This window comes from Peromyscus maniculatus, chromosome 15 (genome assembly GCF_049852395.1).
Source record: "Peromyscus maniculatus bairdii isolate BWxNUB_F1_BW_parent chromosome 15, HU_Pman_BW_mat_3.1, whole genome shotgun sequence".
In the NCBI taxonomy this organism is placed as follows: domain Eukaryota; kingdom Metazoa; phylum Chordata; class Mammalia; order Rodentia; family Cricetidae; genus Peromyscus; species Peromyscus maniculatus.
The window spans coordinates 21,596,708-21,616,200 of record NC_134866.1 but is presented as its reverse complement, the minus strand read 5'-3'; positions in this window follow the sequence as shown (position 1 = coordinate 21,616,200).

Below are 19,493 nucleotides of genomic sequence, written 5' to 3'. Positions count from 1 at the left end.
TTATTGTCATTAGAAAAAAATTATACACCAAATTTAATATTTTCTCTGTTATTTTAAATACACTATTAGCGCTTCTAAGTAATCTGTTTTAATAGGCATGCATCTTTATTTTACATGTATCTATTATTTGTCAAATATCTATATTTCAATGTATAAGTTAAATTGGAAAGGGAAGCAGAAATAGATCAGGAAACATGAACAATGCATTACTTTGGAAACTCACTCAAAATGTACCACACATACTCAGGTTGCTTAATGAACAAAAAGTATTTTTTTCATATTCTAAAATGTCAGGTATCAGGCTCATTGAAGATCATGTCAGATTTTGGTCTATCTCAGGATATTTTCCTGTGTGCACGTAGAAGTGGTTTTTATCTCACTGTGTCTTTTCAAGGTCTTCTCTGCCCATATCAAAGTTCCCGAGTAAGTAGTATTCACCTTTTTCAACTCCAAGGTATTTAGTTTTCTTTAGAATACTTAAAGATGATAATATCAAGGATAAATCAACACTTTTCACAATATAATTCTATGTTCTCTTTTTTTTACGTAGAGATAGAAAAATAATTCTTGAAGTTATATACCATAAATCAACATCAAAGTACTTTTAGATTTTGAAACTAATTTTTTGCTATTTAACTCAAGATATAGTGTGAAAACATTGAGATATATCCATTATAATGATAGAGACATATTTGTGAACTCATTTATTTTTCTTTTGTAAGTGTACATAGATATATTAAAACGTTTTTGGGTGCATGAATTCTCTCTTTATATATATATATATATATATATATATATATATATATATATATATGTCTGTGTGTGTGCATATACACGCTTTTGTCTCTACCTTCATTCTGTCAGGATCAATGAATGAATTAGTATCTTCGTTAAGTGCCAAATAACAGTGTTTAAGTGTTCTATTACATTCTAAAGGATTTGTGAACAGGAATAAGTTGAAATGATATACTTATCTATGTACTTAAAATTGCAGTGCACATTCTTGAGAAAAGCAGTACAGAGTGAACTTAGTAAAAGACCCCGTACATAATACAAGTGCTTGTACATGCCTGTTATATATAAAAAACAATTCAAGCATCCCTGTGATCCTGTAGTTACTTTCCCAGAAACCCGGAAACTATCTAATTAGTGGCAACAAAGCCTGTTCTTTCCAGCCTCCTGGGGTGAAAGCCCTTTGGTAAGGCAGGAAAAAGGGTGCACCACAGGCAGCAGCTTAAGCACAATTCTTACAGGGAGAAAAGAGAAAGGAGAAACATCACACCAAGACTCTAATTTATCTTGTGCTCCCCTAAATCCCCTCCAGGCCTAAGAGGGCAACTTCTCCAAGATACTCTAAGTTGAGAGGTAAATATTAAAACTTTGGTGGGGTGACATGGTGGAGGAAGTTCTGAAAATGTCTCATAACATTCCAGACACCTTTGCTTCTCAGATACAGGGTGATATTAGACAACAATGCCCATGTGCATACTCTCTGCCCTGTTGGATGACATTAAACAATCTTCCTGAGCAGCGATGAAGGTGAGTTATGTTTCAGCAGAAAAGGCAGGCAAGAAAACATCCTACAGTCTTTGTGCTAATTTTATACTACTTTCACGATGTGCATCTAGTCATGACTGAAACTTTTACCAGTAATCCTATTTATGTAAAAGCAGAAGGTCAGATGTCACTGTTATTGATGAGGTAATGATAATGCCTTTCTCTGTAAATAGAGGACGCAGTGAAGACTTCACGGGACACTGCATCCATAGAATTCTGCCAGGAATTTGGTTGCAGGAAACAATGATATTATGAGCAAGGTGGCAGCAGCAGCTAGTATACACTTTTTCATCTGTAATATATCATAAAGAGGTGCCTGGGATACAATTTATCTAACAAATTAAGAGAAAACCATGAATACCCAGACTATGCAGAACAATATATAAAGTTAGTGTGTAAAGATGATGCCATCTGATTATTTCATGTTAAGCCTTTTCAAAAGTAGGCCATACATAGATGTTGATTCTAATGGGTAGCCAAGATGATGCTCGCTTGATAATTTCTGCACTCAGGAGTCTGAAGATTAGGTTTGTCAACACTTTCAGCCCAGCCTTGGATGAAGAGTGATAATCTGTCTCAGGAAAACTCAATACATTGGGGAAAAAGTAGTGACTTCACTGTTTGTGTGTTCACAGGCTGCATTCTGCCTAGAAAGTTAAAGACATATTATATGTTTTTGGCTTACCACTCTGGAGCAGGGCATGCTTGTGTTAGACAATTTTATAGCAATGCCAACACATGTTGTGTTCTCCATGCCTTGTGTAGAAAATATATTTTAAACTCATCTTACAGTTATTTGGTATTACTGAGAGACTGAAGAATTGTGAGGGATTCCTATGCTGTCCTCTGTTGTATAATTTAAACAGCCTTTCTAGATGTCCAAAGCACGTTTTTAAAATGCATTTGCTCTCTAGAAAGTATCTCTGTTCCAGAAAGTGAATGAAATGATATTTACCAGTATTTGGTGTAAATGAACTTTTCCTGTGTTTTACATCTTTAAAAATTCCATGGGAAAGGTTTCCATCCTGGTACATGCCATCTATCAGAACAAATGTAAGGTAGAGGCAAGCAGACACCTGTGAGTTTGAGAATAGCACATTCTGTTAGTGAGGTTCAACCCATTCAGAGCCACATGGAGAGACAGTGTTTCAAAAATTACATGACTGAATATTATTTTCATTATATATATCATTCATATTAGGAAAAGTTTTGTTTTTAGCCAAAATTGCCATCTGTACAGAAGAAGGCTCCCTGATAATCACCTTGTACTTCATTGTATCTTCACAGAGCCCATCTTTTGTAACTTTTCTAATTCTTTCATGTTTGCTGACATAAGGAGAGTACATCCTACCACATCCTAATCCTTCAGAGAATATCAACCACGAAATGCACAGCAATGCAGGGGCATACACCAATGTGCTACTTCCTGCTTTAGGGGCATAGCAGAAGGCATAGAAAACTAGTGCAATTCTGTTTTAAATAATAAATGCTTTATATTACATTCTGACTCTGTGTGAAACCATTTCTTTTTTCTTTTTTTTTTTTTTTTTTTTTTTTTTTTTTTGGTTTTTTGAGACAGGGTTTCTCTGTGTAGCTTTGTGGGGATTAAAGGTGTATGCCACCACCACCCAACTGTGAAACCATTTCTAAAACACAAGTAATACAAGCACCTCTCCCTCATTAACTGTATGTCATCACTATTTATATTTCAGACCAATATAACAGTATCCTGCTAAGCTTGCTTTCCTTTTGTATTCTTCTCTCATACATTATACCCTGACTAAAGTTTCCCCTTCCTGTTCTCTCAGTTCTTCCCTACCTCATCTCTCTCCCATATCCACTCCTCCTCTTGTTCCCTTCAGAAAAGAGCAGTCCTCCAAAGAACATCAACCAAACATGGCACAATGAGTGACAATAAGTCTATGCCAAAACACTCATATTAGGGCTGGAGCAAGAGAGATTGTTTGTAAGATAACAGAATTTGAACATAGCAGTTACTATCTGTGAATAAATTACATTCCACCAAGCACAGCATTACACCACACTCACTGTCCTTTCTCTAAACAGTGCATATAGACTTAGATTGCCACTGTTATGCTGTAGCTGTTGTTCCTGAAGAAGGTGGAAAATCAAGAAAAAATATTTTGCTAATAGCTTTCTCTTCAGTATTTTTACACATGTAGGTAGTGTATATTGATGACACTCATCTTCCACCTGCTCTTATCCCCTCCTATCCTATGTCTACTACACAGTCCATAGAAATCATTTTCTCAAACTCTAATTTATTTATTGTGTTTGTTACCCACTGAATTTCACCAGGGTCATCTGTGAGTCATGGGTTTGGACCTATCCATTGAAGGCCAATGAGGCAAGTAGTAGGTACACAACTAAAACCAAAGTTCCTACTCTTCTAGAAACCATCAGTAGATAATAGTTCAGAGGTAAGAGGTAGGCCAAATAAGCCCTTCTTCCATCCATCACTAATTTTCATAGGACCAATTTTGTGCAGGTCAAGTGAAAGTTACCTTAGTTAATATGAGCTTGTAACTGCATTTGCTATGCTTTTCCCCAAAGAAATCTTTATATATCCCTTTGTTCCTTCTATCGTTCACTTCTTACATTATTTCTACACTTTTCCCACAGTGATCATGGAGCTTGAGTGGTGGCATGAATGTACTGTCTAACCTTCACTCTCAGTTCTCACTTCTACTTACCATTATCTATCTATCTATCTATCTATCTATCTATCTATCTATCTATCTATCTATCTATCTATCTATTTATTTATTTATATTGCTATTTATCTGTGAGTCTCTGCAGTTGCCTCCTTTCACTGCAAAGGTTCTTCTCTTATTAAGGCTGAGAGCATATTCTGTTTAATATGTAAAGAGACATTAAGATAACACTTTGGTATTTGTCAAATTAGTTAAACAACAGTAACAAATGCTCATAACGGGCCAACAGCTCTGCAGGCATGTGTTTTTGATGGGGCTGATAGTACCAGATATACATTCCTTCCTCTGGTGTCAAGCTCGTATCCAATCAGACAACTTTTCTTGTCCCCTGAAAGTCATGCCAGAAGTATATAGAGTAGGCACATGTTTTCCACCAGACTGGTTTTGTAGTTTGTAGACTCCACCGTTACATAAATTCATTGATAGATTTTTTTCTACCTGACCTGCCTGAATTGTATACCTTCTAACATTTGAAAACGTAGACAGCATAGAGAAGGAAAACGTGGAATTCAATTTCAGCTTGCACTCTTCATATCTTGCAAGAGAAGTATTTGGATAACATTAAGAATAGGGCCTTAGCTTGGCGGTGGTGGCACACGCCTTTAATCCTAATACTCAGGAGGCAAAGGCAGGCGGATGTCTGTCGGTTCCGAGGCCAACCTGTTTTATAGAGTGAGTTCCAGGACGACAGAGAGAAACCCTGTCCCCCACTCAAAACAAAACAAAACAAAACAAAAAATCCCCCAAAAAACAAAAAAGTGGGGATATCTTTATGTTCTAACTACAGCAACCAAAAGGCCTGACAAGAATATGGAATCTCTCTGTGGACTGTGATTCTTATATTGGAATTCCACACCTTTCTTTTGTTTAAGACTGACACACATATTTCCATGTTGGTTTTGTTTGATTATGATAATGACTTGTCTAGAAACAAAAGGGCAAACTGATAAAGCTTTTAATAAGGACAAATATTAATCATCTCAGAATATACCTTGGCACAGATTTTCAGGATTTCCAGGTGCATCTCCCTCAAGGAAAAGCACCATGAAAATTCTGTTTTAGAAAATACAGTCAAATCAGTGGAATAATGTTTTTCTTTTCTTTCTTTCTTAGTTTATTTATTTATTTTTAATTTTACATACCAAATAAAGTTCCCCCTTCCTCCCTTTCTCCAGCTCACACCCACCCCCCCTGTCAACTTCTCATATAGTGTAAAGCCTCCCTTGGAAAGTCAACACAGGCTAGGATACTAAGTTGAGGCAGGACCAGGCCCTTGCCCCCTCCATGAAGGCTGAGAAAGGCATCCCACCTCAGAGGATGAGCTCCAAAAAGACAGTTCATGCACCTAGGATCAATCCTGGTCCCACTGCCAGGGGCCTCACAAATAGTTGTGTGACTTGATCTGTTTGTGGAGTCATGTTACCCAATGACACTGATCTAATTCCCACATCTTTAGACTTCGAGTTGTAGCATTTGGACTAAAGCACTTGGCTCTCTGTTATAAGCATGTGAATTAAATCATGAAACTGACTTTGAAGAAAATTTGTCATTTGACTGTCCAAAAATAAGACAAACTTCATAATAGACTTTTGCCAAGAGAGAGCTTTTCTGACTTTTCTGACACTGAAGATGGAACCCTGGACCTTATATCCTGGGTGACAAAGGTAAAACATCAGTCTCAACTGTCCTGATTTTTATTGCATACTCAGAATTCTTGTCTATGTTCCAGTTTGGTACTATTTAAAATTTCCATTTTACCCATATCTTTGGAATACTAGAGGTATTATTAATAAACATTTTCTTCCTGTTTTCAGACATCATAAACTTTGCTTGCAGAAATTCAAGTAACTGATTCTGCATATTTTATGTCACAAAGTGTATTGCACGTGTTTTGTTTGTAGGGTTATTACATATAGTTCCAGTGCAAATGTGGAGAAATAAGAAAGTGGGGTAATAAAAAAATCTGTTTTGAAATTGGCAGGTTGTGATGGCTGGTGACAGCTTTCTCTTTTCTGGAGACTTTCTGAAATATTGTGTTAAATATACCTCAATTTATACTGTGGGAAGGTAGGAAAAAGAGGTTAGTTATCCACGATCTACCATTCTGTACTCCTTTAGGTTGAATTTGAACATCTCAGCTACGTAACATTTTAAGTTTCAATGATAGTTATCACTTCAGAAAGTAGCTATGAATATTAAACTGTGAATATTTATAAGTCATTTAGCATAGCACTTGACAAATAGTAAATGATAATAATGATCTTGTTTTATTAAAATCACTTTCAGATTTCTGGAAAATAGTAGTTTCTTAATGTGAATGCATGCATGTAACTTTTTTGCAGCTTAGCATATATCCCAAAGCAGCATCTACACAGCCTTGGAGCTGATTGCTACTAAAGAACAGTATCAGCAAGCACTTTGTGCAAATTAAACTCATCTAAAATGCTAGATAATTTAAAACTTAGCACAGGATTCAGAAATACAGTCCTCTACAGAATCTTTGACTCTTAAGTGCACAGGTGACCTTTGCTTAACATCATGTCTGAGGTTTGAACCTCTAGCCATATTACAACCCTTTGAGAACATGGTTCTCTCTCTCTCTCTCTCTCTCTCTCTCTCTCTCTCTCTCTCTCTCTCTCTCTTTCTCCTTTCTCTCTCTCTCTCTCCTGATACACATTTTTGATGAAAGAAATTTTTTATCTTTGTGGTTTGTATAAGTTAACCTTTTTCCCAGAGCTGCCATTCTTGAACACTTCAAAACCTAACCTTTGACTCCAAATATCTATTCACAGTACAGCTGAAGTAGACACATACACTCCCATGTGAAAACCACAATTTCCAGCAGATCTACTTTCTATTCCAGGTTATGTTCTAGTTCATGTTTATTTATCATTTGGGGGAAGTCAGTTAATGGGGAAATATTATAAATGAAGAAAATTAATTCAAAGAAAACAAATATTTGAAATGCAGAAATGGTAGCAAAAAAACCTTTCTACTCTATCAAGGAAAACAGGAGAAAAATGTTGACTAAGCATACAGAAAAAGACAATGTTTTTTCTAATACACATTTTAATTTTCAGCATGTATTACTGATTACTTGTATTATTTGAATTTAGAGCTATGAGAATTGAAAGAATACTGTACATATAAATGTAGAACAATGTCACTGATAATAATTGAAAGACATATCTGCATTGGATGAGATACTTCTGGAATCAATATTTATTTTGTTGTGGCAGTCTTGAATTTTGATAGAAAATTACCTGTTCCAGTGTTCAGGTTTTACAGATGAATGCGTATGTGAATAGGAAGTAAACAAAGATTTGCTGAAACAAATTTTAAGGAAATGAAAATATGAGTGAACTGAATGACTGGTGTAACCTTTCTGTTTCGTTAGATTTCTGTGCAATGAAACATTATTAACAAGCTTGTTCTGATGTTCATTCTTGATAACATCTACAAGGCAAAATATGAAAATGAGCTTCTTTTGGCTTCTATTCATGTGTGTATATATTTTTTATTTTATTATAAGGATGGGAAAAAGGCAAGACGAAGAGGTATTATAATGCTGAGTGGCAGGATTTGGCACAATAGTTCTCTCAAGCATATAATGCAGCCTACAGGTGACTAAGTGCATTAGGACATATTTATATTGACAACAGAGCCATTCTTTGTGGTTCTCAGAAGAAGGGCTCTGCCGTGACCCACATAACAAATGACTGTTGTCGGACCTCACTGAAACAAGAATCCAGGAAGGCACATCCGGTAGAGTCGAGGCTACCTGCACACTTTCACCCTAACTGTGCTCCCAGAGGGCTGCAATTGTTTGGCTCCTTGTTTCCCCACACTCCGCAAACATGTGATCAAGTGTCTTATCGCCTTGATCCCAGAGCTCTCTCACTAGGAAAAGGAAAAGAACAGGTTGGGTTACCACACTGTGAGCAGAGCTGTTTTCTGAAGAATTAAGATTACTGAATGAAAGACACCATGCGCTCACACACAGCGTCTGGGGAAGGCCCTCTGCATTAACCAGGAGAAGGTGGTGGCTGTGTTTTAGGTATCCTCTGCTTTGGGCTAGGAGTTCTACTCTGTGGTCCTTCCTCACTTCTGTTGCTAACCATTTCTGAAAAGCCTTTTTTTAAAATCACTTCGCTTTCACTTACAGAATGTATTGTTTTAAAACATTCTAAATATGTTTTTATTGAATAAAAGACAGACCGTTTATCATGCGTGGCTGCTTGTTACTATTCATGCTTGTCTTATTACAGCAGTGTTTTTCTTAGAATACATTTATCTTCTGTAAATCTATTTTCTATTAATATTGGAGAGACTCGTTAAAAGGAAATTTTCATGTGGTTGATATGTGCTGGAGAAAGTCATTGGGGATGACTTCAAATGTTTTTCAGAGATAGAACAATTTATTTGAAATATAACAACAATTTCTCTTGTCTCTACTAAGTAAATTTCATTTGGAAATATTGTAAAATAATTTTTCTAGAGTTAAATGTAAGAACTTTTCATCCTTAGCAATAACTCCTGTCAGTACAGCTGAGCAGGAGGTTCTGTATTCACTTAGAATAACGAAAGTAATCTGTGGTAATTTTTCTAATAGCCAATAAAGAACTGAGTCTTACACACCAGCAGACAGCTTAAAAGCTAAGCCCTTTAATTGTTGTTCTTAATATTCCATTTAATATTTTACTGCAGAATGCAGTCACGGGGAAAGCACTGGTTTATAATTTTCATTTTGAAGTACTTTTGTGGATTTCATTCTTAGCAAACTGATTGCAAGAAAAGTTCTTTCAGTCATTTTGTTCAGAGTGCTTAAAATTAAATAACAATGTTGGAGAAATCCTACCCAATTAGTAGTCAGGATGGTCTTTCGGGGCTCTAACTCTGGCATGGGAAAGCTTTATGTCACCATTATAGCAGCTTTAGTAAAAGGCCTGAGAGTGTATTTCAAAGTGCTATTCCTCTTTATATTATTAAACATTTATATAACAACAAAACACATAGAAGTTTTATATGTTTATTAGTACAAAATAATAAAATAACAATTGAAATGTGTATACCTGGGTATCTGCATGGTTTAATGTTTAAATCAGATTAAGCTTAATTACCTCCTAACCATCAGTTCTTTGTGATAAAAACTTTTCAAACTCTTTTTTCCCCCCAGGATCTTAAAATACAGACTATATATTTATCTCACTCCAGAGTATAATTTTGTCCCTTGATCAAAATTTTCTCTATTATCATCTGGCTATCCCTTGCATCTAGTAAACACTAGTAAGCAATATCTTCCTCTCAACTCCTACGAAATTATTTATTCTAGTTCAAATGAGTGACGTCAGATGGTATTTCTCTTTGTTTTACTTACATTTCTTTCAACAAAGTGACCTCCATTTCAATCTGTATTGTGACAAATGATAAGATGTTATTTTCAAATGCTTAATAGAATCTATGTACAGTTGTTGAATATCCAAACATCTATTGACAAATATGCAGGTATTTCAATTTTTTTTAGGTTTGTGAATACCCCATTTTACCAGAACTGTTCATTGTGAGGACTGCCCTTTTACCAGTTTTGTTGGCTATGAGCTAACTGTAGATGCACATGACTTAATTTTCATGTAATGTCTTATTTCCTGGATGCATGTTCCATTTATAATGGCAATACTATGTTGTTTAGTCACTATAACTTTATAGTATATTTTAAAGTCGTCTTGTGTAATGCTTTTTTCTTTGGTCTCTTTTTCTATTAAATTTCTTCTGTTAATCTCTGTAGATTATAGTATTTTAAGTAGTATTTATTTGTCTGACTTTAGAAAGTCATATATTCTGTCTCAGTTTTTTTTTCAACATTGATTTTTTATCCATTTTCTTGTAGATGCATTTCAACTGGCTATTAAGTGTACTCCTAATGGTGTGTAGCTATTTCCTTCCAGTTGAAATATTTCTTTGGGGTGGGGAAGAAACTCATGTGAAGTAAGTGAAGTTTGCAGAGCTCAGAAAGACAATGGAACTTATGAATCTCAGATAGTTTAAGATCCACAAGCCACCTACTGAAGTTATGTGAGGAGTAATGACTTTGAGGAGGAGTGACTCTACACCCAGCTAAGTGGCCTTCAGATACAGCACAGAACTTCAGGGATGCAGTGTTCAGGAGTCTACCTGAATTCTGGGCTGAACTTTTTTGGTAACACGGCTACTTTTGAGTCACTTGGCCTCCTGTGACTAACTAACCAAATTCTTACAAGAAAAGCCTAACTACACTCCTGTAAGTAACACTAATTAATCTGCTGTTCTCTAAGTTAACTTGAGTGGAATAGTCTCTTTGATCTTTTTTACAGATGCCAAGGATAGTGTTGGTAGCCTAACTAGTATAAACCCAGATCTGTTCATATCTTGCAGGAGAAATCATGTGGCATGGATGTGGGTTTTGTTTGCTTGTTTGTTTTGTTTTGCTTTTTAATTGTTTTTATTAAGTAATATACTTGTGTGAATTCTTTGGAAATTTTATACAACTTATTTGGATCATATTCATCCCCCTTTCCAGTCTTTCACTCCTTCAAGCTCTACCCCAGCTCTCTCCTCCCCTGTCCCCACCATTTCCTGCTCTCTTTTCCCACATTCATTAAAAATGTATTTTTAATTTTCTAATTCAGTATATCCTGACTATATCTTCTTGCTGTCCACTGCTCCCAGTTCCACTTCACCTCCCCTCCCATCCAGACCTACTCCCTTTTGTCAGTCATTAAAAAGATCAAGCTGCTAAGAGATAATGTCAAAATGTAACAAAATAAAATATAATAACTTAATACAAGAACCATCACATCCAAATCAGACAAGGAAAATCAACCAAAGGAACAGAGCCCTCCAAAAGCACAAGAATCAGAGACCCATTCATTCACCCATTCCAGGGTCCCATAAAAGTACTAAACTGGAAAGTTATGATACATATGAAAAAGGACCTAGCACAGACCCAAGTAGGCCCTGTGCTTGCTGTTTCAGTCTCTGAGTTCATATGAGCATAGCTCATGTTTATTTAGAAAGTGTCATCTTCACTTTCACAATGTTCTCTGAGCGTTGAGGGAAGAAATTTGATGTATACATCACATTTAGAGGTGTTTGTTTAAAGACCGGTCCTCCTTCTCTCTGTAATGTCTGGCTGTGGGTCTCAGTATTTGTTCTCATCTGGTATAGGAAGAAGCTTCTCTTATGATGACTGAATAAGGCACTGATGTATGAGTATAGCAGAATATCATTAGAAGTCATTTTATTGTTACCACTTTGTTCATTTGTTTCTTTAGACCAGTAGTGTTTGGTTTTACCCTAGATCCCTGGGCTATCTAGGCTCTTGTTCTTAGTCACCAAAGGAATGTCACGTATGGGTCCCATCTTGTGTAGTAAACCTTAATTCAAATAGACATTGATTGGTTGCTCCCACAACATTTGTGCCACTAATACCCTAGCACATTTCACAAGCAGAACAGATTGAAGGTTAAAGGGTTTGGGGCTGAGGTGGTGCTTATATTTCCCTTTTGGTAGTGTGCAGAGTACCCTCTAATACCAAAGACACTAGAACGTGGGGATAAAGGTTCTATATAGGCACCAGTTCAACCTCCTCATGTTCAATGAGTCCTGTGGGTGTTTTCGTCAGCAATGGGACCTTGCTGTAGTATGTGGAGAGGAACCTATTGTCCTGGCAACAGCTTAGGTTGTTTAGGAATGTTTATGGGAGCCCTTTGGTCAACAATTCAATTGGATGTAGCCCAGTCCTAGTGTACTGGGAGCTTTGCTTGGTGATAAGAGATGGCTAGTTGGGACTCTGTCTCCCTCATTATTTGGTGAATACATTAGAATAGACTTTATATATTTTAGGATGTTTACACTGCAATAAATTTTTATACTACTTCTGAAAAATACATACCACCCCTTAGAAGCCTTTCAAAGTCTAGCTGTCACTAAGTACATGCAGCTCTTTCACTCCTGGGTATATATGTGGAGAATAACACGCACTATAAGAGAGATATTTGCATCTCCATGTTTGTGGATGATTTATTCAATATTGTAAGGAAGTGGAACCATCCAACATATCTGTAAACAAATGAATAATGAAAATCTGGTATATATATATATTTGAATATTATTCAGATCTAAAAAAAGGTAAAATCACTAAATTTGCAGATCATTGAATGGATTTAGAATGTATACTATTACATGTGGTCACAAATTTCAGAGAGAAAAGCACATAAATATTTACAATGTTTCAATGTGAATCCTAGCATTTAGTACACACTCACAGTTAAATAAATGTATGTTCGTATAGTGTACAATTTTCAGAGTAGAACAAGAAACAGTATATATTATATGATAAGGGGGGATTAAATACAGATAAAGGACACATGAGTCATGAAAGAAGATATGAAGAATATATATATATATATATATATATATATATATATATATATATAATTTCAACTCTGTTTTTTTTTCATTTCTGGTTGATAAGTACATAAAATCCTAACTGACAATGAAAGAGTACAATGCAATATGATGCACCACATCTTCCAAACACCTGTTGAAACTGTGCATAAGTCTGTTTAACTCTGTAGATGCTGAGTTTGGCTAATCACAGTAAAGGCTGTTCTTGATTTTCACATTCTTTACAATAAAATTTGAATTTTTATTGGTATACATTTTAATTATTGTACCTGTTTTAGTTGCAAAGATTTGTCTTGGTTATTGATGTCTAGCTTTGTTGCATTGTGAGCAGAGAAGTGATGGACGTGGATCCACTGTTTTAATAGGAGATTTTTTTTTTTGTGGTTGGTCTAATTCTGCATGCTATGGAGTCCCTATGTCCTTTGAGAATATGTAGTCAATAGCTGTTGGGTGAAAATCACTAAAATATTTGCTGAGTCAAATTGGTCTGGGCTGCGGTTTATCTCTCTTGCATCTTTGCTGTTTTATGATGAAGCAAACAGGGTTCTGCTGGAAATACACAGTCACCATCCACACTTACTATTGTGTTCGTGCCCATTATTCCTTGTGGGCCTACTCATCCTGATGCTACATGATATTCTTGATAGCATGCATTCAAACTTCAGGTATTCATACTTATAATTGCATTTATATTTTCCGAATTTTGACTTTACCAATTAGATAGTAATCTTCTTTGTGTCTTTTCCTGCTTTAAAAAGAACCCTGTTGAACTGTTGTCTCCTTCCATAATTTACTCCAGAATTTACATTAAAGTATTTTTAGAGGTGAAATGAATTTCTTATAAGTAAAATGTTATATTTTTCTTTTCTTAACTCATGTAGCTAATAATTATTTCTTTTATTCAAATATTTTAATATTATACATTCATAGTAATTCTTTATAGGCAAGATATTTTCATAGACATTATGCTACTTGTTTGCTAGTTCAGTTGTGACTGTTTTTGTTTTTTCTCCATTTTTATAGTTTTCATTGATGGTCAAGATAATTATTCTACTGGTATGTTTTGATTTCTTTTGATTTTTTGTCTACTTTAAGTATTTGATTTTTTGTTTTGTTTTCTGTAAGGTTATAGAAAAACTTACTTGAATTGAAATAAGCTAATTTCAAATGCTACTTATTATATTAAGTGCAAGACTATAAACAAATGGATAAAATTAAAATGATAAACATATAAAGAAAATCTCCAGCCCCATTCAATTTCTTTCAACTCTGAACATATTTAAATTCCGTTTTACTTTTTTTCCCTTACTAATCATTTAATATATGAGCACAGTTGCTATTTTTGATTTGTTCAGTGTTTAGGTACTAGACTAAACATACGGATAATTTATACATCATGTTGTATATCAGAGTATTCTGAAATTCTTTCTATACTTATTCACAGTAAGTTCTACATATGTCTATGTATTTTTATTTTGTGTCCCTTAAAGTCTCTTGTTTTCATATTTGCATTCCTTTCTTTAGCATATCTTATACAATATTCATGGTACAGCTTTATTTTTTCTATCCTGTCTTTCATCACAAAGTAATTAATTTATTTCAGTAAAATTGTGTTAGTGAAGCCTTTCTGCTTTTTGGTAGTGAACTTATGTTTCCTGCTGGGAAATCAGCTCTCAGGGGAATTGGCACACTTCTGTTATTATTTTTCATACAGGTTTGAAACTTCTCATTTGCTCCAGTGAGAACTTGATTATGTCTTGGAATAGACTTGGTTGAGTCAATTTGTCTGGTAACCTTTGGACTTCTGGCGTCTGAACATTTTCTTTTCTATGGTTTGAGAAAAATTCTGTTATTATTTGTTTGAAAATATTTTCTACCATTTCAGCACGCTGCCTTCTTGAATTTCAATAATCCAAATAATTTTTGCTTCTAATAGTGCCTTAAAATACCTGTTTTTAAACTTTCATCTATTTTTTTCTTTTACTCTTCTCTGTATTTTTTTTTTGCTTTCTTTTTCTTAATTTCTTTCTTTCTTTTCTTTGTTGTTGCTAAAGAATCTGTATTGGGTTGTTCTTCTACCAATTATGAACTTACAGTAAATCAAATCAACATATTTAACATTTTGGTGGTTCAATTATCAAGTACAAAATAAAAAGCCAATGGAAGGCAGTTCTTAATAGCTCAATGGTCTCTCTCTCTCTCTCTCTCTCTCTCTCTCTCTCTCTCTCTCTCTCTCTCTCTCTCTCCCTCCCTCCCTCCCTCCTTTTGTTCTTTTTCAGGAATTACCTTTCAACTGCAGTTTTCCCTCCATGTATTCCTTCCAGAACCTCCTTCCTCCTCCTTTCCCCTCTCTCCCAGAACAACTCCTCCTCCTCTGTTTCACCTCAAAGGAAAAAAAAAAACAGAATAAACAAAACAAAACAAAAACAAACAAACCAAAACAAGCCTCCCGGTGATATCCAGCACACCTGGACTACCAATATAGAGTAAAATGGGCACACACACTCATACAAAGGCAGCACATGTCAACAAAGTAGGAGAAAAAGGGTCCCAAGTGCAGGCAAACTTGTCAGAGACACCCCTCCACTCAGATTGCTGGGAGCCTTACAAAAATACCAAACTACACAATCATACGGTAAGTGCAGAGGACCTATCTCAGACCCATACAGGAACCCTGTTTGTCACTTCAATTTCTGTGAACATCTATGAGCCCAGCATAGTTGATTCTGTGGGGCATATTCCAGTAGTGTCCCCCTGCCAAGTGGTGATTGGTTCTATCGTGGATCTCTGGGCTGTACTGCCTCTGTGTCCGGGTCATCCAGGTAGTATCATGCTTGGGCTTCTCCTTGTGGTGTGGGACAGGACGAAGTCAAACCAGTCTAGGGTTGGCTCCTTCCACAACTCCCACACCATTTCCCCAGTATGTCTTTCAGGCAAGACTGATTTTAGGTCAGAGTTTTTATGGCTAGTTTAATATCCCAGTCCAAATGCTAATATCCTGGCCTGTTTATAGGAGACAGCCATTTTGGCTCCATATCCCACTCATTGATTCCAGGGAGTTTCCACTGCACGAGGTTTCTATATCCTCTCCCAAATGCCTCCAGAATGCATGCATCTCTCCCAGTACAATCTCCTTACATCTCTCCCACCCCCAGCAGAAACCTCCTGAGGTCCTCCCACAAACCACAGTCCAGACACAAAATATTTACCTTTCCCAGGAAGATCCATGTGTTTTACCTTTGAGCCATCCTTGTTACTTAGGGTCTTTGGATCTGTAGATTGTAACATGATTGCCCTTTACTTAACAACTAGTGTCCACTTATAAGTAAGTACATACCATGTTTGTCTTTCTTCATCTTGGTTACCATGCTCAGGATGATTATTTCTAGTTCCATTCATTTGCCAGGAAATTTCATGATATCATTTTTAACTGTTGAATAATAATCCATTGTGTAAATTTACCACATTTTTCTTTTTCCATTCTTCAGTTGAGGGACATCTAGGTTGTTTCCATATTCTGCCTATTATGAATAAAGGTCCAAGGAAATGGTTGAGCAAGTATCCTTGTGCTAAGATGGAGCAGCCTATGCATATATGCACAAAAGTAGTAGAGCTAGATCTTGAGGTAGATTGAGCCTCAGTTTCTGAGGACCCACCATATTGATTTCCAAAGTGACTGTGGCACACCCCCAACAATGAAGGACTATTCCCCTTGCTCCATATCATTGCCATCATGAGCTGTCACTTGTATTTTTGATCTTTGCCATTCTGTCATGTCTAAGATGGAATCTCAAAATCACTTTTTTTTTTCATTTTACCTGAAGACTAATGATGTTGAACATTTCTCTACCTGTTTTTCAACCATTTGTGATTACTCTGCTGAGAATTCTCTCTTTAGATCTATGCTCCACTTTTTAATTGGATTGTTCATTTTGGTGAGGTCTAGTTTCATGAGTTCTTTACATATTTTGTATATTACCCCTGTCAGATATGTGGTTAGTGAAAATCTTTTCCTATTACACAGGCTCCTGCCACATCCTATTGACAGTGTCCTTTGCCTTACAAAAGCTTGTCAGTTTCATGAAGTTCCATTTAATGAAATTTATTCTTAATGTCTGTGCTATTGGTATTCTGTTCAGGAAGTTGTCTCCTGTGCCAATGAGTTCAAGGTTATTCCCCAGCTTCTCTTCTCTTAGGTTGAGTGTATCTGGATTTATTTTTATGTCTTTGATCTACTTGGAGTTGAATTTTGTGCATGGTGACAGAGATATATTTGCATTCTTTCACATGCTGAGATCCAGATAGTCCAGTACCACTTGTTGAACATGTTATCCTTTTCCATTGTATATTTCTGGCTTCTTTACCAAAACCCAGGATTCTACATAGGTGTGGATTTATATCTGGATATTTAGTTTGATTCCATTGAACAAACAACCTATTTTAATGCAAATACCATATGGTTTTTATTACTATAGCTTGTAGTACAGCATGAAATCAGGGATGGTGATAACTCCAGATGTTCTATTACTGCACAGGATTGTTTTACCTCTCCCGAGTTCTTTGTTTTTCCATATGAAGTTGAGTATTGTAGTTTCAAGGTCTGTAAAGAAGTCTATTGCAATTATGATGGAAACTGCTGAATCTCTAGTTTGCTTTTGGTAGGATCACCATTTTTACTATGTTAATCCTACCAATTCATAAGCATGGGAGATCTTTCCATCTTTTGATATCTTCTTCAATTTCTTTCTTCAAAGATTTGAAGCTTCGGTCATACAAGTCTGTGGTGATATTGTGTTCCACAATATATCGTGAATGCTAATAAACTTATCTGGGGTCAGAGAACAGACAGCCACTAGATAAACATAGAGGCCAGAAAATGGTGGTATATGTGCCTTTAATCCTATCACTTGGGAGGCAGAGATCCCTGTGGCCCTCTGTGAGTTCAAAGCTACACTGAAAACAGCCAGGCATGGTGACTCATGCCTTTAATCTCAGGAAGTGATAACAGGAAGCAGAAAGGTATATAAGGTGTGAGGACCAGGAACTAGAGCCTGGTTAAGCTTTCAGGCTTTTAGCAGCAGTTCAGCTGAGATTCATTCTGCATGAGGACTCTGAGGTTTCCAGTTTGAGGAAACAGGATTGTCTGTGAAGTTGGCAAAGTGAGGTTAGCTGTGACCTGTTCTGTCTCTCTGATCTTTCAGAATTTACTCCAATAGCTGACACTGACTTTTTATTAATGATAACTTTTAAGATTCATGTTCCACAAGTCTTTCACTTGATTGGTTAGAGTTACCCCAAGGTGTTTTATGTAATTTGTGAAAGATGTGGTTTCCCTGATTTCTTTTTTCAATCTGTTTGTCATTCCTAGATAGGAGTTCTACTATTTTACGAGTTAATCTTGTTCACAGCCACTTCACTAAAGTTGTTTATCAACCATAAAAGTTCCCTGGTAGAGTTTTGGGGGACAATTATATATACTATCTTATCATTTGTAAATAATAATTTTTGACTTCGTTTCCAAACTGTATCCCCTTGATCTCCTTTACTATTTTTATTCTCTAGCTAAAACTTCAAGTACTATATTGAATAGATAGGGAGAAAGTGGGCAGTCTTGTGTTGTTCCTGATTTCAGTGGAATTGCTTTGAGTTTCTATCCATTTAATTTGATGTTTGCTAGCAACTTGCTGTAAATTGCCTTTATTATGTTTAGATATGTTCCTTGTATCCCTAATCTCTTCATGACTTTCTTCATAAGGGTTGTGAGATTTTTGACAAAGGCTTTATCAACATCAAATGAGATGATCTTTTGTTTTGTTTCTTTTTTGTTTTGTTATGTTTTGTTTTCTTTTTATAGTGGATCACGTTGACTGATTTTCTTTTGTTGAACCATCCCTGAAATACTGGGATTAAGCCTACTTGATCATGGTGGATAATTTTGTTTTATGTTGTCTTGGATTTTGACTGAGTATTTTTGCATCGATATTCATGAGGGAAATTTGGTGTGTAATTTTCTTTTTTCTTGAGTCTTTGTGTGGTTTGGGTATCAGGGTGACTGTGGCCACATATAATAAATTTGCAAAGGTTCTTTTATTCCTACTTTTTGAAATAATTTAAGGAGGATTGGCTTTAGATCTGCTTTGAAAGTCTGATAGAATTCTGCAATAAAGCCATCTGGCCCTGGGCTTTGTTTGGTTGGAAAACTTTTAATCACTGCTTCTATTTCCTTAAGTTTTATTTAAACTGTTTATCTCATGTTAGTTTAACATTGATAAAGAATTAAAGGATGGAGTCACTGATTGGCTGACTGGGATTAGCCACAGAGTTCCTGGAGGACAGAAGGGTCTACTCAAGAGGACAGATAGAAAGAAGAGTAGGATTACAGGTGAATTTTCTTAAGAGGTGGATTGGGAAATAAGAGAGGGTGAGCTAGTCATCTTTTTTATTTCCTTGGATTATCAGGCCTTTATCTCAATTTCTGACTCCTGAGATTCTTTTTTATATACTGGGACAATTTAAATATTTGTTACACCAAATGCACAATGTTGGGTGCCACATGTACCAAGTCTTTACTTTCCCATTAACCAGCTCCCAAATAATGACAAGAGACTTCTTATTAATTATGACAGCAGTTAGGCTTGCCTCAACTAGACCTTATAATTTAATTAAACTATATTTTATGAAAGTTTAAAAATTATTAAAAAGAAATGCAAATTATTCTATTCATATATACTAGTCAGTAAGATAAAGGGGTCTGAT